The 26,154-nt window shown below is 32.5% G+C and overlaps 1 long non-coding RNA gene across 1 annotated transcript in view; it reads left to right on the forward strand.

Annotated features, from left to right (window-relative positions):
• The window catches only part of LOC137204956 (uncharacterized), a 68,943-nt gene extending 43,017 nt beyond the window's left edge, over positions 1-25,926 (forward strand). The window contains exon 4 of the long non-coding RNA XR_010933928.1: positions 25,380-25,926. This is a non-coding gene — a long non-coding RNA (uncharacterized lncRNA). The remainder of the gene's footprint in view (positions 1-25,379) is intronic.
• Positions 25,927-26,154: the final 228 nt, after the last annotated feature.

Below are 26,154 nucleotides of genomic sequence, written 5' to 3' on the forward strand. Positions count from 1 at the left end.
TTTTATCCATGAGCCCAGATCTCTACATGAAATACCCAAAAGTAACAGTAAATTTTTCAGGAGAGACAATTGTATAATTTCTAAAGCTCATGCTAGATATGATGTAGTATCAAAAACTACAAATGTTTTCAGAAGTTTAGATGCCCATCTAAGGACTTTAAAATGGGATTGAACAAAATTATAGGATTCTTTTAGAATAGTCCATCTCCATGAGAGAGTTTAAGGAGAACATTGAAAACACTGCCTGCAAGGGTATGCAAGGCTTGTATCAGTATCTCAGTGTGTGACTATGTGTTTACAAGCAATTTGGCATACATTTGGTAACATAGATCTGCATATTAAATTACTGAACATCCACCAGGAAGCAGGAGAAACACTCAAGATGTGCATGTTGTTGCTGGAAATGTTACTGAGTCCAAGCTCGTACTGCTGGCAGCATGACAAGTCAATTAATTGAGAGATGAGTTGTTGGGGCAAAGGATAGGGACTTTATTTGGAAAGCCAGCAGACTGAGAAGATGGTGGAATAATATCCCAAAGAACTATCTTCTCCACGTTATAATTCAGGCTTCTTTAACACTGAAAGGGAAGAGGGTAAAGTCCTGATTCTGGTCAGACTCTGGAAGGGATGTGTTAATTTCTTCCTTCCTGCTGTTATTCACAGGTGGGTTTGATCATGATGTTTCATGTGAGCTAAAGAAAGGTATTTTAGGGCTTCCCTGGTGGCGCAGTGGTTGAGAGTTCGCCTGCCAATGCAGAGGACACGGGTTCGTGCCCCGGTCCGGGAAGATCCCACATGCCGCGGAGCGGCTGGGCCCGTGAGCCATGGCCGCTGAGCCTGCGCGTCCGGAGCCTGTGCTCCGCAACAGGAGAGGCCACAACAGTGAGAGGCCTGCGTACCGCCAAAAATAAAATAAAATAAAATCTGTCTATGAAATGATTAAGGACCAAAACAATTCCTAAATTCTTAAAAAAAAAAAAGAAAGGTATTTTAGCTTAGCTCATTACATAGGAGGCAGGGTTCCCAGAGATGGGCCATTATGTATAATTTAAACTTACAGGCAACAACTCTTTAGTGACTAACTTGTAGCAAAAGCAATAGAATACAAAGGTTAAAGTAAAATAAAAAAGATCAATATGGAGTCAGATTTGTTCTTCCCTATTACAGAAACATTGAAACTGCAAGTAGGAGAGAGAACGGGACTACCACCAAGAGCAGCATATCAGATCCCCGCCTCCCTCCTACCCGACTCCTGGGGAAAATGTCAACAGGAGTTGTCTCTTGCTTGATGCAATGGGAAAAGTGTGGGCTTCCAATGATAATAGTCCTGGGCACCAATCCTATGAGAGGGTGGGCAGAAGGTAGGAGCTCCATTCTTAGGCTACCCTTCTCCAATAGACAGTTACATAAGGAGGGGTCGACAAAAGCCAGTGGATACTATTGCTCTACTTTGGGAGGAGTAAGTGAGTCCGATGAGGATCTTTAAACCAAAGAGAGACAGAGCTAGAAAAAAGTTAACTGGGCAAGGAAAACAACCTAGAATGTCCGCTCCTACGTGTGACTCGGTTTTATGATCTGCCTGGTTGTGATTCACAGATAAGTGGGTTCTTTGTCAGGATTTTAAGGTCCAGGGCCAGAAGGACAATTTTCAACTTGAAAATTCTTTGATTCTAACCCCAAATTTTAATATTACTGAAATTTTCAATGATCACATCAAAGTGCATTGTTCAATTTAATAATACATCTATTTATAACACGAATAATTCAGGGACATATATATGGTATACATACCAGCAGTCTCATCTGCTTTCTAGTTGCTCTGAAGTTATTCTAGCTGCCCTTTATTTAGGTAGATGCCTAGTATGCAAATAATTTAAGCATTATGGTCCTGTTGCCTTATGATAATAAAAAACCTTATAAAGTCTGTACTTCTGATTGTTGGCTTTACTACTAGAGTTGGATTTTGACAATCATACTTCTACCTTCAAAACACACAGCCTATTGTCTCAGGTGACACAGTTCCTACTGGAGCCCAGGGAAACACCACCCACCAGACAAGATCCTTGGATCTCAGAAAGTATAAGCATTGTTAAGGGACTCCTTATCACCCAGAGGAGCAGTGAATAATTTGAAGGCATAGGCCATTTCTGAATAAAGAATGTAGCCCTGCACATTAGTTAGGTCAGTGCTATTTGTGGTCACAAACAAAGCCCCAAATGTCAATAGTGTAAAACAAATGAAACTCATTTATTTTCTTAAGAAGTCCAAAATTGATAGTTATGTATCTAGTAACAGTTCATACCAGATCACAAGAGTCAACTAGTAAATTTTCTGAAATTGTATGAGCCAATTTTTAATCAGCCACTATTAAATAATAGATTATACACTTACAATTAAATAAACAAGTATATTAAAAACAAAGGTAATTAATAATCAAACTCATCTCATACTAATCATTTTACTACATTTTACTCTTATCTATGTTCTGAAGGTTATTAACTTCTGTTATATCAATACGGTATAAATTCTATCAAATGGTTGGGTACACACATTTCAGCCTGACTCTTCCTAACTCTTCATTCAGTGCTGAGACCTACAGGTTCAACCTGCATGTGGTCTGATGTAAAAGTTATTGAAGGACACACATTTACCAAATATTTTGCCACCACATAATATGATCCTTAATCTTTCCATCCTCCAACTCCTGTATAATCTGCACCCCAACGATTAGGTCAATATTATAATTTAGGTTTCTGTTAGCAATACCACATTCTTTCTGATCTCCATATTAATTAGAATAACACCAGCTATAGTAATAGTAAACCCTGAAACATCAGTGACTTAACAAATTAGAACTTTAGTTCTTGCTCACATAAATTCATAAGTGGGTATTGATAATAAACAAGCTGTTCACTTCCAAATGACTCCTTTCATCTTGGGACTCAACCATTTTTGATACTTGGTTTCCATATTTTCCCCAGGGATCATTTTCCATTATATTCATCCAGAGTGGAAAAAAACAAAGGTGATTACATGCAAAGGATCTATGGTCCTGGCCTAATATCCTGGCATGCATCACTTTTGCTATCTTTCTGTTGACTAGAACTCAGTTACATATCAGATATGCTTCAAGGGATGCTGGGAAATAGAGATTATTCCTGTGTATAGTTGTAATAGAATACAGTTCTGATGAAGAACTAGAAAATTCTTACACCTTTAGGTGTGTAAGTGTAGAGTCACACATGTTTAGTCTGTTAGCTTCAGTCTTTTGACCAATATCTCTTCTGATACCCAGCAAGCCAACTCAAATAGACGTGGCATAAAAACTGAAGAAATGGATCCTAGAGAGGTGAAGCGACAAGCAACAATCAAAGTTTAACTAACAGAAGCATAAGTGTCTTGACTGTGTTCAAGAACATATTTGGTTGAAGCATTATCTACTCTGCCTCAGTTTAGCCCCTCCCTCCTCACCTAAAGTGATAGGGTTAATCTTAGCCTAACCCTAGACTTTAACAGCTATGCTGGAATAATGGTCATTCTGTATTGTCTCAGGTTAAGTAAGTGTAACTCTTCTTCCAAGTCATAAATTTTAAAAGTTTTGAAAATGGTTATCTTTTTGTAATCTATATTTTACACTAAGCCATTATAGCCCTTTACCTGTCCCTTATGACATCAGTTCCAAAACCTTTACTTTCCTCAATACCTTCTGAAAATATGGTATTTAGAAGGTAATTTAATTTCCCAAGCTTGCTCTGAATAATAGATTAAGAATGCTCTCCATCCTGAGATATGAAAGCTCCTTTATTTCTTTTTTTTCCACTGTGGTTGCCTATGAAAAGCCATTGCTCTTTTTCTTCATGTGATTATTATTACTATTTCAACATTAAACCTCCTTTCCCATTATATATTTTGCCACTAAAATTTTCTCCTTAACACTATCTCTGCACCATCATTCACAGTAATGAGTTCTTTTCTAACTCACATAGGTAAGTCAGCTTCTGCTCTCTCTAGGTTTGTATTTGAATCACTGATTCTCTATCATAATTATTTCAAGTAAGTAACTCTAGTTGCCCACAGAAATGAATATACATTTAATATTTCATTAGTTTTTACCACTATTAGTTAACCCTCATTTTAACTAACCAGTACCCCCTTACTTATAAAACGCAAGAAAAGAATTTTTTCTTAATCTTTAGTAATATCAACATAAGCATATTTGATTATGAATAATAATATATTTAAAGATAGAGATGACTTCCTGATTTAATGCTTGATTCAATTTCCTCTCTAGACCCAGGAGGGAGTTATTTAAGAGATCCCAATTAGGAATGATTTGAATTAATTGGAGCAACATAATGTACACACTGCAATGCATTCCCAATTAAGTTGGAAAGAGATAGAAGATATTCTGCTGACAGCATGTCTTTATTGGGCTAATAGTCATTATTTACGTATCATCAATTCTTTATCTAACATCAAGTATTTTGCTGCTTCTGAACACAAACATGCATTATTAAGAAACAAAAATACCAATGAATAATAGATTGGTTTAGTAAATAGGAATAAGATTTGAACATATAGCATGAATTGATGAATTCGCAAATACCCAGAGTTTCACCCCTGTATGTGTATATGAATTGAATGTCAGCACTATGTATGAATTGGATGACCCTCTGGAGACCACTCTGACCTAGGATAAAACCAAATATTATTTTATCTTAATTGCTCTCTGTTTGATACTGAAGTTAAAATGTACCACGGAGCATGTAGAGATTCTCACTGTGTTTAGAATATTCATAAAATACAATTATGCTCAAGGGTAAAATGCTTTAATACTGACATTTTAGAATGGTGAGTATTCTGTTAGCAATATTATCACTTATTGTTCTGAATTTTAGAAGTATTTGCTTCAAACTTATAATATTTTAATAAGATTTTTTATTGTGTTTAGGATCATGTTTGCTATATAATTATTTTTTTCTGATATTTTATGTCCTACAAACAAATAAACATATGATTTGAGTTCACAACACCCAGACCGAATTGTTTTGAACCCCAGACCTGCTAACTATACCTGTGTGACAGTGCATAGGTCATTTAGCATGTGAGATTCTCATTTTACTTATGTAAAGTTAATATCTCTCTCTTCGAGTGGTAGTTGAATGAGAGAGCCAGAGACAGAGAGAGAAAGAGAGAAGGGTTATTGTTTTATTTTAGATCAAAATAAGTATATCCATGGGATGTTCTTTGGACAAAAGCAAATCCCCATATGTAAGTTGTAGAACAATTTAAAAAAGATACTGTGGTTCTATGGGACAATTTTAATCAAATAATTTAATTTTGGTAATATGTACATAGAATTAGACTAATCCCTCTTCCACGTGACCTCTCTGATTGAACTCAATTCCAAATTCTAGCTGATAACCTACAAAATGTTAATTCAATGAATTGAAAAACTCATTTTAAAAGAAATCAATTAATGTTTTTTTCCAAAAATATATCTTGAGAGCCAAATTATTGATACCCCACATCAGTTCACCAGTTGACCAGTTGTGTGTCAGTTATGCAGACCCAGACTTAATTGAAGCTGAGTACAAAGTCTTATTTTCTAAGAGGAGATGAAGCCTTCCTGTAACCCAGAAGCTATTATAGTTTCATTACAAGTAGTTTTGTGAGGCAAGTACCCAGACTAATGAAGTCTAATTTCCTATGGATTTAAAAAAAAAAAAAAAAAGAAGAAGAGGCAATAAAATATCGCTGATGTTAGGTAAAGAAATTCTGAATATAGCACATTTATTCTGTTAAATTACTCGTGAACACATGAGGACATGGTTGGGGGCCATAAGAGGCAATGGCATTTTCCTATGGGAGCTGTGAGGTATAGGGATTCAAGAGCCCATTCTATATAGCCTTAAAGCCTTTTCAGTAAAAACTCTGTGGGTGATCTTATTTCAAGATAAAGTTAAACTAATATCACAGGTCAAAACTTGCCAGCCAAGACATCTAAGAAAAGTATATAATTATGACCAATAGAAATCCACACAATATTTTTAACCAGGAAAGGAGAATGCTATTTATAGCTTTGTCAACATTGCCTCCACTTTGAACAATGAACAATATATGTGTATAATATAGTTGCGTATATTCTAAACCAAAAAAAATCACATCTGCAAATTTATAGCTTCAGGAAGTATCAGAAGAAAATCAATTGTCGATTTACTAGAAATATCAGTTGTTTCAGAGACTGTCCTATGTTATAATCAGTTTTAAAAAGCACATTATTTCTATCATAAACCATTAAAGGTGGTTTATAACCAGGGGAAAAAAAGTCTTTTAAAATCCCTCACTGCTACATTTCACAAGCCATTGCTACAATTCACAACTCGATTGTTAGAGTCTTAACGGCCCTCGGCTTTGCCTTGGGCCATTAACTAACAAACCAATCATTAACTGTTAGTAATGACCATTTTTCCCAGGGATTATTGCTTAATTGAACTCTTGTGCGGGACCCATTATTTTCTGAGATGTCAAAATAACTATGCATTACTACATATTTCTGTAATATAAGCATCTCCCAAAATAAACAATAGGAGAGTCAGAGAATTAAATTGTTCAATGTACACACTATTTAAAATACATTACTTTAATGAACGATTTTAATGTTTCAGAGGAACTTTCTCAGTTTTTCATCCTCCTGTGCATATCCATCATGTAACTTAGATGTAGAATTAATGTGTATTTCTCTTCAGTAATATACACAATGTTGAGACATTTATATTAGTAAACTGTTATATATTCATCTGGGTAAAGCACATTTGGTTATTAGCATTCTGCTCCTGAGAAACAAGGCACAGTTGCTTGTCTGTTGCCATGGAAATAAATTAGGAAGGATAACCTGCCTACTTATCAATTTTTATTAATGCAAGCAGCCCACCTGCTTAACCCATAAGTAACAACAGCACATTTAAACTAAGCCAATAAAGCAGTAACTGTAGGGGTGCCAGTTAAAGTAAATAGAATAGAAAATTGCTGAAATAAAAAGTCTGAGTTATGTGTCATAGTTCTGATGTGCCCCATTAATATTACAGGATAAAGAATGTTGCCATTTGAGAGGTCTTTAATGGTGGAATTACCATCATCTAATATTTACTGAGAGGAGGAGAGGCATCTAAGACAAGAAGTCAAGAGGGATATTATAAAACACAATTGCCCTCCTACTGTGTTGAAACAGTTTATAGACATGTGTTAAAATTTGAACTAAGGAATTCCAATCCAGTGCTAGCCAAACAAAGGTGAACAATACAAAGTATAATTGATTGAGGACTAATATGTAAATTCCAGAAATTCAGAAATTGTGATTATTTAACCTGTGCTGGAATGTTCACCCTTCTATGAACTAAGAAGAAAAAAATAAAAGTTTACTAAGCCAATCGATAACAACTTACAAGGTCAAAAAGATAGTTAACCTGAAATATATGACACTAACTTTTAAGGACTCCAGACCCATGTCTACTCATTTCAGTGGTTCCGACTAGGCTTAGAAATAATTGGTATTTTCTCTCTGTAATTCAGACTGACTTAATCCTCAATGCCTACAAATTACTGATATTTTACAAAATGCATTGTTATCAAGGCAATCAATAGCAAATGTACATACATTTATCTTCCATAAGGAAAAAAAATCACTTGAATCTGTGTGTCTAGTATCTTTAGAGGTTAAGGAAACATTTTCCTCATAACAGAAACAAAATCTGATATTTGAAAAATAATGTTTAAACTTTAGGTGATAAGTATATAATAAGAAAAAATTAACACTTAGCCTTAATTGTTTTAAAATTTTATTTTATTGTGGTAAGAACAATTAACATGAAATCGACCCTCTTAAATTTTTAAGTGTACCCCACATTATGGTTGTCTATAGATATAATGTGGTGCAGCAGATCTCTCCAACTTCCTCATCTTGTTTAACTGAAACTTTATGCTCACTGATTTGTAACTCCCCATGACCCCCTCCCCTCAGCCCTTGGTAACCACCACATTTTTAATTTTTTATCTTCAAATATATTTAGTTGCTCAGAGTTTGATATTCAGAAAAAGCTAAATGTAATGACTATTATGGTGTTCATATTAGCTACAGATTAATACTAAAAAGTTAGAATTAAACAGTCACTTATTCTTTTTTTATAAATGAAATTGATTTTAGTAATATAAGTAATATGTTTTTTTGGCCATGCCCTGTGACATGTGGTATCTTAGTTCCCCAACCAGGGTTCGAACCCGTGCCCCCTGCAGTGGAAGTTGGAAGTGCAGAGTCTTAACCACTGGACCACCAGGGAAGTCGCAGGTCATTTATTCTAACTTTGCAAAAAAAAAAAAAAAAAAAAAAAACCCTCAAGTTTCTGTTATAATTCATAGTTAATTGCATTATAACATCTCATGGATGATTGATAAAGAATAAAAAGAAAGAAGTCATCTTGTCTTTACACTGGAAAGGAGGTTATCAAATACAGGATCATCCCTTCTATCTATCCATATCTACCCAGTCAGATCTGTGCATAAAGATGGCTGCAACATCCCTGATATTGAAAGGATAACATGGGTAGACAGTTACTAAGTGTTTATAATGTGCCAAGCCCAAGATGAAGCCTTAGACATATATTATTTCATTCATCACCACAATAAAACAATGAAGTAAGATATTTATATTAATTTTGTAGATAGGAAACCATGTCTTAGAAAAGATAAATGACATATCAGAGTCAAAATATAGTAAATGACAAAAATAGAACTAAAATCCAAGCTGGAATTACTATGTTGGTTATTTGAAGATGTATATCCCTTTTCCTAAGTACTTTCCTAAAAATATGCAATAATACTGGTGCCAGATATTTGTTGAAGAAATTTATGCAGAGATTATGCTTGACAGAGTATAAGAGCTGGGGATAGAAAATATATCATAAGCAGGGTTTCTATCATAAGAAAAATAATAAAGGTATAATGCAAATACATATAAGTATAACTGTGGTTATAGCCCTGTAAATGAGTCTACCAAGAAAGTTAATATAGTTTTTGCTTTGTTTTTTAAAAAGTATATTGAGATACAATTCACATGCCATGAAATTCATCCTTTTAAAGTAGAGCACAATTCAATGTTTTTTTAGTATTTCACAGATATGTGCAACCGTCACCACAGTCAGTTATTGAACATTTTCATCACCTCAGAAAAAAGTCTCAAACCTTTAGTGTCATTGGCCTATCCCTCCAAACCTAAGCAGCCACTAGTATGAAGTATGTCTCTATAGCTTTGCATATTATGGATGTTTCATATGAATGGACTCACATAATGTGGAATCACACATGATGTGATTCATATATATCATATATGATGTGGAATCATATAAATGGAATCTCTTTCGAGACTGACTTCTTTCAGTTGGTATAATATTTTTATTACATAACATGTATCATTACACTCTTTTCTATGGATGAATATTATTCCATCATATAGATATACCACTTTTTGTTAATTCATTAGTTAATGGATATTTGAGTTGTTTCCTTCTTTTGGCTATTATGAATAATGCTGCTCTAAATAATCATGTACAATTTTTTGTGTGGACATGTGTTTTCACTTCCTCTGTATTGATACAACCCTAGTGGATGGACAGTGCCATCCCATTATAGTTTTGATTTGCATTTCCCTGTTTACTAATGATATCAAGATTCCTTCATGAACTCATTGGCCTTTTGTAAATCTTCCCTGAGTAATGCCTATTCCAAATAGTTGCTCATATTTTTGGATTGTTGGACTTCATATTATTGAGTTATAAGTGCTTAAGATATTCCAGATAAATTCTGTTATCAGATATGTGATCTGAAAATATTTTATCCCTTTCTGTTGGTTGTCTTTCAAGTGTCTGTTGAAGTGCAAAATAATTTTTTTTAAATTTGAAGTCTGATTTATCTATTTTTTTCCTTTGGTTGCTCATCTAAGAATCCACTGCAAATTCCAAGGTCATAAAGACTCTCCGTTTAGTATTCTTCTAAGAATTTTATGTTTTTTGCTATTGTATTTAGGTCATAGACCCATTTTCAGTTAATTTTTGTATGAGGGAAGGGTTCAAATTCACTTTTTTGCATGTGGCTATCCAGTTGTCTCAGCATCACTTGTCGAAAGATTATTCTTTCCCCATCGAACGATCTTGGCACTCTTAGAAAATCTATGTGTCTATTCTTTTGACATGAATGAGACTATCTTGATTTCTGTTGCTTTGTATTAAGTTTTAAAATCAGAAAGTGTGAGTTCTCCTACTTTGTTCTTCTTAAATATATAGTTTTTGGTTATTCTAAGTCCCTTGCAATTCCATATAAATTTTAGAAACAACTTGTCAATTTGTACAAATAAGTCAGCTGGGATTCTGGCAGAGACTGGGTTGAATCTGCAGAACAGTGAAGAATACTGGTATCTTAACAATAAATCTTCTGATCCATCAACCTCAGATGTTTCCCCATTTATTTAGATCTTCTTTTGTTTCTTGAATGATGTTTTGTAGTTTTTGAGTATAAGTTTTGTACTTCTGTTTATTTCTAAATATTTTATCATTTCTGACGCTATTGTGAATGAATTGTTTCCTTAAATTTCATCTTTGGATTGTTCATTGCAAGTGTGCAGAAATACAATTGAATTTTGTATGTTGAGCCTGTGTCCTGCAACTTTGCTGAACTCATCTATTAGTACTCCTGGCTTTCTTGGTGGATTCCTTGGTATTTTCTATGTAAAAGGTCATATTATCTGTGAAGAGAGGTAGTTTTACACCAATCTAAATGAATTATTTCCTTCCTAATTTCCCTCGCTAGAACCTCTAGTACAAAGTTAAAGAGAAGTGATGAGAACAAACATCCTTGTCTTTTTCATGATTTTCTAGGGAAAGTTTCCAATCTTTCACCATTAAGAATGTTAGCTGTGGGGTTTTCATAGATGCCTTTTATCAGATTAAGAAAGTTCCCTTCAGTTCCTAGTTGGCTCAGTATTTTTATTATGAAAGAGTGTTGGATTTGGTCAAATGTTTTTTCTATATTGATATAATCTCATTTTATTTACAAAATTTGTATGATATAATATATTACATTAATTATTGTTTGATGTTAAACTAGTCTTGTATGCCTGGGATAAATCTCACTTGGTCATAATGTATAATTATTTTTGTGTATTGTTGGATTCAGTTTGTTAGTATTTTGTTGAGGATTTTTGTGCCTATATTTTGTGCCTATCTCTAAAGAGACATTGGTGTGTAGCTTTCTTGTGGTGTTTGTCTTGTTTGGGCATGAGGGTAATACTAGACTCTGAATGAGTTGGGAAGTGTTACCTACTCTTCTACTTTTTAGAAGAGTGTGTGAATATTTGGTATTATCAATATTTCTCAATATTTCTATCTTAAAATGTTTGGTTGAATTCAGTCGTGCAGCCATCTGGATCTGGGCTTTCTTTGTGGATAGGGTTTTGATAATTAATTAAATGACTTCACTTAATATATTTTAATTAGAGTGTCTAGTTCCTAAGTCAATTTTTGTAGTTTGCCTCTTTCTAAGTTTTTTTTTTCATTTCAGCCAAGCTGTCTAATTCATTGACATACAATTTTTATAGAATTCTTTTAAAATACATTTTATTTCTCTAAGGTGAGTAGTAATGCCTTGTCTTTTATTTCTGATATGATTCTAGTGATTTGAGTTCTCTGTCTCTGTCTCTGCCTCTGCCTCTGTCTCTCTGGTCAATTGAGCTAAAGATTTGTCTATTTTGTTGATATTTTCAAATAATCAGCTTTTACTTTCATTGAACTTCTCTATTGCTTTTCTACCCTCTATTTCATTAATTTCTGTTCTAATCTTTATTTCCTTCCTCTGCTTGCTTTCTCCTTTGCCTTAAGGTAGAAGGTTAGGTTATTGATTTGATATCTTTCTTCTTTCTTAGTATAGGTATTTACAGCTTTTTAAATTTATCACTAAGCTCTGCTTTGTCTACACCTCATAAGTTTTGCTAATTTGTCTCTCATTTTCATTCATTTCAAAGTACTTTCTGATTTCCTATTTGGTTTCTTCTTTGATTCATTGGTTATTTAGGTTATAAACAACACATTTATATGTGTTGTTTAATTTGCACGTATATGCAAGCATTCTAAATATCTTTCTGATACTGATTTCTAATTTCATTCCATGTTGTTTAGAGAACATATTTTGTATTATTTATAACTTTTTACTTTTATTGAAGATTTTTTTATGGTCTAGTATATGGTCTATCTTGGAGAATGTTCTATGTGCTCTTGAGAAGAATATATATTTTGCTATTGTTTAGTGGGTGCTCCTTATAGATATCTGCTAGGTCTAGTTGGTTTACAGTGTAGTTCAAGTCTATGTCCTTGTTGTTTTCCTGCCTTATTCTATCTATTACTGAAAATTAGATTATTGAATTTTCCAAGTATTATTTTTGAATTTATGTATGTCTCACTTCATTTCTGACAGCTTCTTTTTCACGTATTTTGGTGCTCTGTTATTAGGCATGTATGTTTATAACTGTTCTACCTTTCCAAAGGATTGGAACAATTATCATGCTAAAATGTCCTCTTTATAATTAGCAACACTTTTTGTTTGAAAATGTATTTGTCTTATAATATCATAGCCACTCCAGCTTTCTTATAGTTGTTGTCTGTATATCTATGTCTCTGAATCTAAACTATTTTTAAGAGCAAATAGTTGGACTTCCTTGCCCCACCCCAGTCTCTGCCTTTAAAAGCCTTCCATTTTGTACAGCCCCTTGGAGCTCCTCTCTACTTGCTAGATGGGGTGCTGCCTGATTTATAAATTGTTGAAGGAAGCCAATTAGATCTTCAATAAAAAGCAAATAGTTGGATCTTTTTTTTCATTCAGTCTAACTTTGGTTGGTTAAGTTGATTCACATTTAAAATTATATTGATTTAGTCAATATGACTGCCATTTTAATGTTTATTTTCTATATGTCTTGTGCCTTCTTCCCCTCTATTCCTTCTTTACTATTTTCTATTGCATTAACTGAATAAGTGAATATTTTTTAATGTATCATATACATTTCTCTTATAATTTTTCCACTAGATACCTTCAGTTATTTCTTTAGTGGTTCCTCTAGGGCTTTCCATATACACTTTACCATATCAATATCAGTTTTAGATTTATACTAACTTAATTCCAGTTAGATATAGAAATGTTACTCCTCTATTCTCTTTCCTCCTTTTTTGTGAACTTTTGTTCTACATATAACATCTATAAATATTACAAACCCAACAATACATTGTTATAATTACTACATTCTATAATTTGATATCTTATAAAGAAGCTACAAGGAGAAAGGGGAGCAAGTAAATATTTACAGCTTTTGTTTCATTAACCTTCTGATTTACCATTTCTGTTTCTCTTCATTTGTTCTTATGTATTTGAGTACCATCTGGAGTCATTTCCTTAGCCCAATGCAGATTTGCTCCCACCTGTCTCTTTAGTGTCTTTTTTGGCAAATATATTACATTTCTATACGTTATAGGTTCAACAGTGCAAATATATATATATATATATATATATACATATATATATATATATATTTTTTTTTTTTTTTGTATAACTGTTTTTTAAATCGGGGCTTCCCTGGTGGCGCAGTGGTTGGGAGTCCGCCTGCCAATGCAGGGGACACGGGTTCATGCCCTGGTCCGGGAAGATCCCGCATGCCACAGAGCAACTAAGCCCGTGCACCTGCAAGTTCAGAGTTCTACAGCTGGTCTTCTAACTTCCCATTTCCAAAATGTGTTATGTTTTAGTAAATAAATTAAATAATTAAGTTTTGAATAATTGAGTGGTCCATTTAAGATACAATTAAGTTTCGTTGTCTTACTCTTTTAATTTGCTTTCCTGTTTTTTTTTTTAATTCAGGGAAAGTAAAAGAAAAACAAGTATGACACTTTATTTCCTTGTGAACAGAATTTAACTGGAAAAAAGCTAATAGTGTTATGAAAGTTGGGGTTGGAGGAATGTGTTATATTTAATAACATATGTAGGAAATTAGAAGACTGGATGCTACAACATTTCTTTTTTAAGTCTTTTGCACCACTGCTTTTAATAAATGAGTCATTGAATTTGTTTTCATACAACTTATAATTTCGAAGTTTTTGAACAAATTTGAGACTATCAATTGTCTTTTTCCAAGTTCTAGAAATCTTGGTAAATTTATTTACACTTAAAGAACAACATAGCTATATCATGGTGTGGATTCTTAGCTTCGACTCTTTCTATGATGTTAAATTTCCAGAAAAAAATGTAATTGTTATTTTTGAGATTCACAGTAAGGATTTTGGGAAATAAGGTGGAAAATAAAATGAAGAATAGTAGCATAGATATCATAATGCCTAGATTTTATTAAGCTTTGAAAAGTACTAGGCTAGGGACAGCAAGTATATCACTGGCGGAAAGCAAATCAGTGTTAATGACTTATGCCAATAGAGTTGATTTGGGGCTCTTACCATATCTATGCATGTGAATTTTCCCCCAATAATTGGATATAATGACATTGCAATTACTTTTGAAATTGTTGACATTGTCTCAAGAAAGATTTTCTGGAAAAGACTGTTTATGACTACTATTTGATAGTAAGGGAACAGAGTGCCTGAGTTCGAGGCTTTGAGTGTGCATACAATTACTATTTACACAGTGTTTTAATCCTCCTTGAAGACACAAGTACAGTATATCACAAAAAATAAACAAAGAACCCATGTAGCATCTCTCAGCCAATATAGAGACAACAGAAGAACGCATGTATGTGTGTATAATTAATACTCTATTACATAAATAACATTCTAATTTATAGCACATCACACTGTTGTGTTACCTCATTTTTTTAGGCCTGGTTATTTTTAAAATCATATTTTAATATACTTGATCTCTTTTCATGAACTTGAGGAAAATTTTAAGTGCCTCACAATAACATGAGATATGTTATGGAACATAATTCAATTTTATATAATAATTAGCTTTCAGTTTCTTAGCAAATTAAATACTTCTTTCTTCTGAAATATATTCATATTTTAAAATTAGATAAAATTATTAATATATGTTGTATTAATAGGTAACATATAATAAAAATAGGTAAAATATAGTTTATCGTACATGAGTAAATTTACACATTAAAAAGATTAATTAATAATTAAAAAGTAAGGTGACACACCAAAAAAGTGGACAGCAGAAGCCCTGTAAGCTAGATAGTTTTATTGTTAGTAATTGAAAAAGTAATATGTGAAAGCAAGGATGGTAATGAATAAAACCATAAAAGAAAAGAAAACACAAAATTATTTCTTCTTTATTCTCTAAATATGTTGTAATGTTAAAACAAATAATAATTATGTAATCCATAATTAACTGATGAAGTTCAATAAGAAAACTTGTCAATAACAAAAGTCCAAAAGAAGCAAATTAAAGAATTTCAAATGTCCTAGAAATTTTAGATATTTTAGCTTTAGGCTCATGAACTGATATGTTAATTTCTAGATAATCTTAGAAGTTATATGCTTCATAGCAGACACACACACATATAAATACTATAAAGTATAATGGATTTTATATATGATATATATTATTTATATATATATATCACAAATTCTTTGGTCAAATACTGACAACTAAATACATGTCTTGCCATTACTCACTAATTAATAATGTGTCATGATAATGTGTCCTCATAGAAAACCTATTATCCCTATTTCATAAAATCGTATCTCGAACAGAGAAACAAATTGGCATCTACAAGATAGAAGGTACAAACAAATATTCATATTCATTGAAAATAACATTCCAGTTATCACAATAGATATACATCTTACAGAGTCACCAAATCAGATGTGTTGATGAAAATACATGCTTGTAGTTTCTAGCTTTCATAGAAAGCCTTTGGATATATTTCGAGAAATGTGAGTTTTATCTATTCTAAATGTATTTGTTTTAGCAATTCCTTTTTATTATAGAGTATCTCTGAGGTTCTTGAACTTGAGCACATGAGAGTTTGATATTTCTCTGCAGATATTGATTTTGTTTACAAAGATCTTCTTCCAGGAAGGAGCACAGTGTTTGAATTTATCTTGTCATCCTTGCTTTGTCACTTGCCAGTCAACTTGCAGACATATGTAACAAACTAGACATAAAAATGTCTTAAAAATCTAGCTGTATAAATGATCATATTCATAGGTTTGGGTTCCTGTTTTTATTTGTTTCATTAAAAATAGATGCAAAGCGTAAAGTCTTGTGGGAACTGAAATGAATGTATATGGCATCATAGTGACCTCTAATTCTCTTTGCAATACACAAATTTTACTCTGTTGCTCTGTGAAATGTTAATTTTCCTCTCAAAGGTTATTAGCAAGTCTAATGAACTAGAGTATGGCAATATGTTTAGTGACCAAAAATCAAGCTGGAAGCCAAGAATATCTTCGATTTCTGAAACTTCCTCCACCACTTTGTCAATGCTCACCAAGAGGAGATTGAAGGAGCCACCTTTTCAATTCCTATGTGAACACAAAACAAGATATTGATGGATGAAATGGTTGCATACAAAACAAATTTCAAGTCAAAGCACTCACTTTAGGCTGAATAGAGTCTGACTGATCCACAAATAATCAGTGTCTTAAGGTAAAGATTGTGTTATTGTTGACTTGTTGCTAAATATAATCCATAACAAGTGTAACAGTCAGTAATATTCTAAATGTTCTTGTGATATAGTAAACTTTTATTAACTTATTTGAAATATAAAAGTATTTTAAAACTATATAGTTATTATAAGATTTTTATAAAATTATCACGTCAGAAATGGTATTGTCAGATTTATCACTTGGCATTATCTTCCTGTGTTTCTAATAATTTTTTTTGATGCAACGTTTTTAAGAAGTTCCCAATAGTGATTACTTTTGGAAATCTCTGTAAGTGTAGCCTATCATTTCATATCTTGTTATCTTTGAATTTTAAATATATAGTTGCTATAGTTGCTTGTTTTTTCACACGTAGTGTGTGAGTATAACAGCTGCACCATGGTACTCAATTTTATTCCATTCACTTATTAATGAACTACATTTGTGCTTGGGAAGGTATTTTTAGAAATACACTCACTGAAAATGATCTCTCATCTATAATTTCTACCATAAGGCAGCTAAAATTCCCTCTTGAGTAAGATACATGTGCAAATTTAGTATTTTAATGAGAAAGTTTAAATTTATTTTCAAGAACACTTCACTTAGCCTGGGTTATTTTGAATGTGTATAAATACAAGCACTCAATGCTTCAAACAGGGACCACTAGTTGATTATAGTTCTAGGATGTAAGTAGTCAGTTTGGGCACAATATAATCTTCCCTGAAGATCCCTTTACTATGATTTCTTCCACAGAATGTTCTATTTATTTACCTTTGAATGAGTTTTACTCACCTCTGAATGACCTCTGTTTAGATTGTGCACAATATCTTTCTGTCCCTGGAGCTAAGCTGATAAATACCCGAGGAAGACCATCCAATCCTCCAAGCCCTCTCCTGAGGATCTCTCCAGAGAGATGTCTCAATCCCAGGGGCAGGGATACAATACTTGAGCTAAGCAGAGTAACTGAAGTCTATAAGACTTGGAAGTTGGGCTCACCACTCACTGACAGAATCCACATGAAATAGCAGTGGGGAGATTTCTTTCTCTCCCATTTATGCTAATGTTTGAATACAGTTTTCTATATCCAACATGTTTATAAAGAGTGTATTTGCATGTTTATACACGTTTATAAATTGCATGTTTATAAAGAGTGTATAAGATGAAGATAAAAAGATGTATATAAACATATAAAATAATAACATCTTTTATTGGGGAAAGTGTTATAACCCTGATTTTTCTTAAGTCTGAATTATTGTCACAAACCAAAAAGAGATATATAGAAGTTGACAGATGATTATACTTAAGTTGCAAAGACAAACTATCTCCAGCTTGGAGTGAAAGTGATGACTTCTATATGCCAACTGTCTACTTGGATCAAAATAACATTGAATGGACCAATTAATAAAAGAGAAAAGACATAAACAGATGAAACTAGAAGAATATAAAGACAAAATTTCCATATAAAATATAGTGCTGGGTTATAAAATTATATTTCTTTAAAGCATATTCCCACACAGACACAGAATTGTGTGTGTATATATATATATATATATATATATATACACACAGATTTATATGTATAATGTATATATTATGTATGAAATTATTTTCTTTTTCAAAAAGGTTTATGCTCTGAATTTGAGATATTGATTCCCTATAGACATTGAATCCTAGATGAGAAAAACACAGGAGACATTTATCATAAAAATTACCTTCCAGGAACAGATGAACTCCCCTTCCAATTAGCACTAGGTCAAAAACTGTATTTTTGCATGTAGAATTTTTTTTTTATTTGCATTCATTTTCTATCTCTAATCAAAAGGGAAAATAGACCCAAGTAAGATCAAATTTCTTTTAGGGTATCAGCATATCTTTACAACAATGAATGTATATATAATATTTGTAACAATGAAAGTTAATATTTTCTATGAGGATAATGTACATTTTAGAGGGTTACCCATCATTATATTTTATTATTTTTCATATATATATATAAAAGTAGAGAGACTAATATTGTAAAATACCGTCATGCATGGTCACTTAGCTTTAACAATTATCAACTTATGGCTAATTTATTTTTACTCTCCCACTTCTCCTTCAAAACTTTTGGGGGCAAATCCCAGGTGTAATATTATTTAGTCCATAAATATTTCAGCATACATCTGTTAAACATAGAAACTTTAAAAAAAAATACAACACAATATCAATATAATACATAAGAATTACAACCTCTGTATATTACCAAACACATATTCAATGTGAAAATTTTCATAATTAACTCAAACATTTCTATTTTTGTTTTCATATGTGAATCAGATATTCAAATAAGTTCCATATGTTCAAACTAGTTGATGTGCCCATTATGTAAGTTTTTATCCATAGGTTGTCTTTCATCTCTCTATTTTCTTTGCTTGCTATTTAGGAAAGAACAGAGTTGATTGTCTTTATAGAGTTTCCCACAGTTATCATTATTCTATCTCTACTATAGTTCCTGTAAATTGCAGCCATGTTTAGAGGATTTATCATATCAAAGTTTTTTTTTTTAAATTTTGGTAAGAATTCTGCATAGACCCTGTTGCATTATTCCATCAGGAGGTAAATAACATATAGTTACTTGGTTATCAGCAATTGATAGTTATTGCATAGATACGTCAGTACACTAAGCTTTTGAAAACACTTTTATAAAATTGGATTACTTCTTTTTCACTTATTAGCAGAATATTTTTCTGATGTAAAACTTTCATCATTAACTATTTGGTTACACTGAAGTGTAGTTTGTATAGAAAATGTGGTATGTATCCTTGATTCTTTTCCTTTTATAACTTTATTTTTTTCAAGTGTTGGTTCCCTAACATCTTCCTAATGTGACTGTTCCAGGTATCCACTGTCGTGGAATAAAACACAGTAAATCTTAGTGGCTTAAAACAGTGACTGTCATATTTCTGTGGGTTGTGAATTAGGGAGGGGCTCAGCTAAGCAATTCTGGTGCTTGAGATCTCTAATATCGTTGGAGTCAAAGAGGGGCTGTAACTGGAACAGTAAATGATTAGATAATTGGGGCCTGGCCAGGCACCTGCCTCTGTGTGTGAATGTGACGTTTCCATGTGGACTAGTTTGAATTTCATGTCAGCTTAAGGGTAGTCACTATAGACTGAATGTTTGTGTCTTCCCAAATTTATATGTTGGAACTTAATCCCCAATGTGATGGTTTTTGGAGTTGGAACCTTTGAGAAGTGATTAGGTGATAAGGGTAGAACCCTCATGAATAAGATTAGTGCCCTGATAAAAGAGACCCCAGAGAATTCACTCATTCCTTCCACCAAGTAAGGATACAGCAAAAAGACAACTATCTATGAACCCAGAAATATGTGTTCATCAGACACTGAATTTGCTCATGCCTTGATCTTGGACTTTCTAGCCTCCAGACTGTGAGAAATAAATTTCTGTTGTTTATAAGCCACCCAGAATATGGTAACAGTCAAAATGCTTACTTGGTGACTGACTACCTCCAGAACAAGTATTCAAAGAGAAAAAGAGGGTCCTGTGTGGAATTTTGAGGATAGCCCTGAAAGTCAGTCACATAGCATCACATTGGTCCTATTCAATGGATAGGGGTAGTCAGAAAGGGCCACCTAGTTTCAACAGAAGGAAACATAGACTCCACTTCCTAAAAGAATGTTATATTGTAAGAAAAGCATGTGGAATGAGAGATTTTTGTAGATACATTTCAAAGTAACTTAAAAACCATATATTATTATGAACTCATGGATTTAAGTATATTTGATGTGGTCTAATCTGTTACAGTTATAATTCATATTGATGTTCAAATTATTCCGTGTTTGGCTGATGAAAGGAGATTATTCAAGCTCTATACAGATCTCTATAACATGACTTAGTTCTCCCTGATAACTTTGTATTTTCCTTGATTTCTATAATGACAAGTTGTCTTATGTATATCTTGTGTACTTACCTTCCAATCATTGCTCACTACTACTAGGTTGGTCATTTCCGAACATTTCTTATGGCCATACCTAGAAAATATTTTCCTTCTTATTTTTAAAGAGAAAATACATTTGGTGTTCATACTTCTTCACTCAGCACAAATTAAAAATGACAGAGATTTTACCCAAGTCATCAATCTTATATCTCTATAACCTTTCTCTCATTCATAAATTCTAGTTCTTAATGAGACAAGTATAATTACTTATTTGCTTTCACATAATGCATACTCAATCTCTTTATTCTCAGGATGAAAACACAGATACATCAACTACGATTATAGAAAACAGATAAAAATATTCTGCATTTTTGTTTGTCCTATAAGTAAATTTTACTCAGAATATCTAATCAAATTATTATGTTTTTAAGTCATCTGGGACACTTCTCTGTGTGCTACCAATTTGATATGTTTGTTCATTTGTTTTATTCTGCTTTCAATTTTAAATTTAAATCTTGTTTTTATAACTGTAAAACATTTGTATATCCCCAAAATATAATATATAAAAATATATTATACATATGGCTAAACTCTATCTCTATCACCTCTCTTCCACCTATAGATAATTTTTCTTAAAATGTTGTGATTTATTCTGCCATATTTATCATTTAGGCAAACACACACACACATGAATATCCACATTGCCCTTATATACAGCTTGGACAATACTTTATGGAGAACCAATAAATGGTAGTACATAAACACATTCATCATTTTTTTAAAAATTTCAACTGCATTGGGTTTCACTCTTTAGATATTATTTAGTTTATTTAATGAGTCCTCAATTAATGGTCATCCAGTTATTTCTGGTCTTTTGGTAAGGAAAATTGTGTTACAATATATAGAAATCTCTCATATTAGATTTAGAATGCATAGATTTTTATATTATGTTTTCCCTAAAACTAATCTTATATTGATAATCCTCAAAGACATTATAGCTAAATTTTCAACTCTAAATATTTTGACAAGAAAAACAGTTTAAATTATTTATAGTAAACTTAATAATTCAGTATCTACTCATATATCTATTTTTAGGGAAAAGTATAGGCAGAAAAATTTAGATTTTGTGCTGGTGAGAAGTGTACTGAAAAGTGTAATTGACATCCAGTCCCAAAGTGGACATATCTAAGAGAAACACTTCCAGATAGAGGTGGCACTAGGCCTTTTCTTGTGTGAGGTGTCACATGTTACAAATTCATTTCTACTATGATATCTATCTACATCAAAGAGTTTGACAGCTTTCCTGTATTTAACAGGTGCCTGCATTCTTTTGAATTGCCCTAGTTTTTCATCAAAGAGATATGCTAAATGCAAACAGAGCAATAGCCTGTTAAAATAAACTTAATAGCATTAAGTGTCTTCTAACAATACTCAGTATGTCCAGGTATAGAAAATCATTTGTCACACAAAGCACCAGGAAGATCATAACTTGAATGAAAAAATAAAATTAACTCATGACAATATCAACAGAATCAGTTGTTCAAGATATTTGACACAGGTTTTAAAGCAGCCAACATAATACTGCTTCAATAATAGTTATGAATTGCCTTGAAACAAATGAAAAAATTAAAAAGTCTCAGCAAGGAAATAAAAGTCATAAAGAAAAGAATTGAAGAGAAATTATAGAACTGAAAAATATGATAACACAAAAAGGAAAAGGAAAAAACAAACCTTGCTGGTTAAGCATTGCAATAGAGTGGAGATTACAGAAGACAGAATCAGTGAATTTGAGAACAGATCAATAGAATTCACTTAATCTGAACAACAGAGAGAAAATAGTCTTAAAAGTAATGAACAAAGACTTAGGGTCCCCTGGAACAATAATAATAAATTTAACATTTATATCATCAGAGTTCCAATGTAAAGGAGAAAGAATGTGCTGCTAGAAAAGTATTAAATAATGGCTGAAAATTCCACAAATTTGACAGAAGACATACACCTACAGATTCAAGAAGCTGAGTAAACTCTAAATATTGCTACACCAAAAGAAATCCAAGCCAATGCATCCTAATTAAACTTCTGAAAACTAAAGACAAAGTAGAAATCTTATAAGTAACCACAAAGCAGTTTCATATAGAGAAACACTAATTTAAATAACAATGGATTTCTCATATGAAACAACTGAGTCCAACTTTTCAATCATGTATTTAAAATTTTTTCCTCACTTTTTAAGAGTTCCTTATAAATTATATATGCCATTCCTTTATCTGTGGTTTATGTTGCAAATATTTTCTCCAACTTATTTGTCTTTTGATTATCTTTATGGTATTTTGATTTATATGTAATCTTAATTATATATTTAAATGTATCAATCTTTTATTGTGCCTGGTTTTAAGTCACAATTAAGCTTTTCTTTTTTAATATCCTATTTATAGAGGAATTCATCCTGTTTTTTTCTAAAACTTGTATGGTTACATTCTAGATCTCTGATCGATTTCAGTATTGTGTAATGTATGTACAAATTTTATCTTGTTTCTCAAATGATCTTCCAGCTTTCCTAGCACTATTCATTTTTAAATTCTGTTTTAACTCCAAAGAGTGTGATTCCTTTTAAAATTTTCTAATGAACTTCTATTATCTGCTTGTCAGCATGCCAGTATCACTTTAATTATAGAAGCTTTATGTAATATTTAAATATCTGTCAGTGTTAATATTCCTAGCTTTTCTTCTTCAAAGTTCTCTTTGCTGTTTTCGAGAATTTATTTTTCTAAGCTTATTTTATTTCTATAACTCCATAAAGCCTTGTTGGTTTTTTTATTAAGATTATATTGAATGTGATGTTGAGTGATCCCCACTCAGGGACAAAAGAGTCTTTTAATTTGTTCCAATCTATTTTGTACCTTTCAGGAGTGTTTATAGCCATATTTAAGTGGATTTTGCACATCTTGTTAAATTTATTTCTAAATATTTTAGTTCTTTTGTACTACTGCATATGAGGAACTCTCTACATTATATTCTCTATCTCACTTTTATGTACATGAAGGGCTATTGATTTTTAAATGTTTATTTTATATCATTCCACCTTACTAAAATATTTTATTTTTAGAATTACGTTAAGCCATTCATCCTCTGGGACTTTCTAGGTATACGATCACACATCTGTGTAGTGGATACTTTGGCATGCCTCTCAGATTTACCCCTTCAGGATTCGTACTCCAGTTGCTGGAGTATTGGAAGATGCTGGCTCCCAGTGAGTCCTACTCCATGAATTCTTTCATCTAAAGGGAGAAGGCCTTATCCTAAGTCACACTCGCTTTGGTGATACCCCATATCCAAAGACTACTGCATGTTGGTATATGAAGCCTCAATACGCTTTGCATAAAGATAGGTCATCTCTGAAGCACCACCCCAGCTCTAAGACTCCCTGTAGAAATGGAATCAACTGAGGACATGTTGCTTCACATTTCTACACTTCCCTCTAACCAGTCCTACATGTTTTGCTCCTTGACAGGTATTAATTGCAAAGACACTCCCTCTAAAACATCCTAAATGCAAATCTCCTCATCTATGTTTACTTCCTGAAAAACACAGTCTAGGACAACCTTCAAAAAGAAATATTTTCAGATCTTCTTTTCCTATTCTTAAGACTCTAATTGACTTGATTCATTAGCTAAAATCTGTAGTGCAATGTTGAAAAGTAATGGCAATAGTGGACATCTTGCTCTTTTCCTGATTTTTGTGGCCATGCCTCTAAAATTCCCTATAAGTGAGGTGATAGCTTTATGACTAGGATATATATTCAGAAAAAGAATATCCATAAATTCTTATTTTATTGAGTATTTTAAAAATTATCAATGAATGTTGAATTTTGCTAAACATTTTTCAGTATCTATGGATTTTTTTTTGCCCTTAGATCTACTAAAGTGGTGTATGATGTTACTAGATATTCTAACATTCAATCAGCTTGCATTCTAGGAATAAATCCACTTTGGATGGCACATATTTTTTAAATGTGTGTTAAATTATTTTGCTTATATTTTTGTATAAATTTTTACAAATGATACTGATCTGTGATTTTGTTTTTGTGCTATCTTTATCATGTTTCAATATTACCTTTTCTGCTGAAATTAATTTTAAATTTTTAGTGTTTTCTCTCCATTAGCTATGCTGAAGGTGTAGAATGTGTGTTGTTTCTTTTGCTCTTTTAGTTGATCTGTATAGTTTGTGGATATTACATGGAAAGATTTGTTTTTAGGCCATTAGCTGAACTATCTGAAAGTCCAAATGTTTTATTTCATAATCTATGATGGTAATACCAAGAATTCACTTGGTTAAAATTCATGGAAGTGTGGACTTACAATATTTGCCCTTTATTTGAAGTATGTGTATTATAGTTAAATTGAGATAGTTTATATGTACCAATAGTATTCCCATTTTACAAGGGAGGAAGCTGGCTCCAAACATTTAAATGACTTGCCCCTGGTCACACAGGTAGCAGAGTTAAAATTCAAACCCAGAGATTCTCTGTACCTGCAACTGTTTGGTAAAAGCTACCTGCTATGAACTGGATGCTTATGTCTCTCCAAAATTTATATGCTGAAGCCCTATTTCAAAATGTGATGATACTTGGGGTGGGGCCTTTTTAAGGTAATTTAGGTTCAGATGAAGTCATGAGGATGGAGCCCTCATGATTAGATTAGTGTCTTTATAGGAAAGGAAAGCCTAACAGCTCTCTCTCTCTCTTTCCACCATGTAAGGATACAGCAAGGAGGCAACCATTTACAAGCCAGAAAGAGGGCTCTTACCAGAACCCGACCATGCTGGTACCCTGATTGCAGAATTCCCAGCTTCCGGAATTGTGAAAATAAATATCTGTTGCTTAAGCCAATAAATGAATGAATAGATAAATAAATAAATACATGTTTACCATGAAAGGAAAATAAAAAAGAATGGGTTGTATTGTGGGAGTTAAGTCAAGAGTCTAATCAGGGAGATGAGTTAAATGACTGTTGTAACAGTAAAGTCAGTTGATCGTACCAAAAACTATAATGTTGTAACTAGAGTTACAGAGAAGTAGATGGATTCATGTCATACTATGCATACAGAGTGTGAATTTGGAAATAGATTAGATATGGATAATAAGAAAAATGACAAAAAGTAATGATTACTCAGAATTTTTATTCCATGGACTGTGTTCTTTTAAACTACTGGTGGTGGGATAGTTATTATGAGCACTAAGGACATGGGTGAAGATGTGGAAAGTGGATAATAAATCACAAAGCAAATAGAACAGTGAGCAAAGTATTGGAATTCAGTTAATATTGAACATTTACTAGGCACCTATCATGTTTTGAAGAGAACAAACATCTAATATATAAGAAAAATTTTTCAGAAGAAATTAAGTTTTATACCAAGTAAGCATCCAAGAAAATTTGGGCATTATGCATTTTAGGGTTTCCATTAGGAAGTTCACCTTTCAGTTAAGATAGAAACACTCACATTCATCATTAATTCAACAGATGTACTTTTTGT

The sequence above is a fragment of the Pseudorca crassidens genome, chromosome 13 (assembly GCF_039906515.1).
Source record: "Pseudorca crassidens isolate mPseCra1 chromosome 13, mPseCra1.hap1, whole genome shotgun sequence".
Taxonomy (NCBI): Eukaryota; Metazoa; Chordata; class Mammalia; order Artiodactyla; family Delphinidae; genus Pseudorca; species Pseudorca crassidens.